Here is a 1541-nt window from a genome sequence, read left to right on the forward strand (position 1 = left end):
ATAAATAGCACATGTTCTTGATCTATTTATCTGATGAAGGGCATTGGGGTTGGTCCTATATCTTAGCTATCTTAAACAATGCTGCAATAAATATAATTGTGATGGCAGTTTTAGTACCGTCTTGTTTGTGATCTTTTGGGTAAATGCTCAAAAGTGGGATTGCTGTGTCATAGGGGAGTTCTATGTGAAGTCTTTTGAGGAACCTCCATACTACTTTCCAAAGTGGTTGAACAAGTTGACACTCCCACCAAGAGTGCAGTACAGTTAACTTGTGGCCACATCCCCTCCAGCATCTGTTGTTGTGAAAGTAGGTAATGGTACAGGAATTTGCCTGCAATCCTTGCACAGGGGTCATTCAAATCTTCTCTGTATAGTTCCAATGTTAGAGTAAGTGATGCTGAATGGAACATAGAACATGTTTTATATATAAAATGTAATTGAATTTCTTAAACTAGACAATTCAACAAAAAGTAAGTTTAAAAGAAATTTCATGAAATTTTAGAACCATGTACTTCTTAAATAAGCACACATTTAAGACTAAAATCAAGATTGACATGTCAAAAACAAAATAATTCCAGATATTTGTTGTTCAAGAGATGTGTAGGAGGAGGAATTAAATTATTCTATACAAGGCACCTGTCATAATGAACACTGCAGCAAGTGTTAAGTTTTGTTAAAAGTTTTAATGGTTTAAATATATTTAATTTTGGGAATTTGCTTATATATGCTAAAACAAGGACTGTTTGGCAGGTAATAAAACTTTTCGATAAAATATTTAAGATTTATGGTAACAGAACAGACCTATGCTACTATGAATGTATATTTAAGAGTTTATAGGAACATTACTAATCAGAAGTTGCCAAGTCTTTATGTAAAGGAGCAGAATAAAGAGTTAAGACTTTGTTAACTACACAGTTTCTGTTAAAACTATAGGGCTTCCTTATTTTATTTTATGTTTTTTAAATTTTTTTGGGTCCGGTCGTGGGGCCTGAACTATGGGCCTGGGCGCTCTCCCTCAGCTCTTCAGCTCAAGGCTAGCATTCTACCACTTGAGCCACAGCGCCACTTCCGGCTTTTTTCTTTTTGCTTATGTGGTGCTGAGGAATTGAACCCAGGGCCTCAAGCATGCAAGGCAAGCTCTCTACCACTGAGCTACCTTCCCAGCCCCTGGCTTCCTTATTTTATATGTTAGCGAGGAACAAATGATGATATAAGACATATACAAATGATTAGATGAGCCATAAAGAGTAATCTTAGTGGGTAACTTTAAAGATTACTCATAACCTAAAAACCTCTTGTTGAATATCATAACCTTAGCCCATTTTAAATGTACAGGGATATGAGAAAATAGTAAAATCTAATAGGTAATACCCTTCAAATACTGAAAACACTGATATGTATTTTAGTTTTTATTTTAATCATTAATATTTTTATTGGTTTTCCTTATTTGTAGCATTGTTTTCCTTGTAATATAATACAACTTTTTGAAAGTCGTTATTAGGAGGTACATTGAGAAGGTTACTGGGATGGCCGAACCATTT

General features: G+C 34.6%; 1 non-coding gene across 1 annotated transcript; it reads right to left on the reverse strand.

The window, feature by feature from the left end:
* Positions 1-303: 303 nt before the first annotated feature.
* On the reverse strand, positions 304-410 carry LOC138815519 (U6 spliceosomal RNA). Its single transcript, XR_011368343.1, has one exon. It is a non-coding gene; the product is annotated as a U6 spliceosomal RNA (small nuclear RNA).
* Between the last annotated feature and the right edge of the window lie 1131 nt (positions 411-1541).

This window comes from Dipodomys merriami, unplaced genomic scaffold, assembly GCF_024711535.1.
Source record: "Dipodomys merriami isolate MVZ:Mamm:240054 unplaced genomic scaffold, mDipMer1.0.p SCAF_645, whole genome shotgun sequence".
In the NCBI taxonomy this organism is placed as follows: Eukaryota; Metazoa; Chordata; class Mammalia; order Rodentia; family Heteromyidae; genus Dipodomys; species Dipodomys merriami.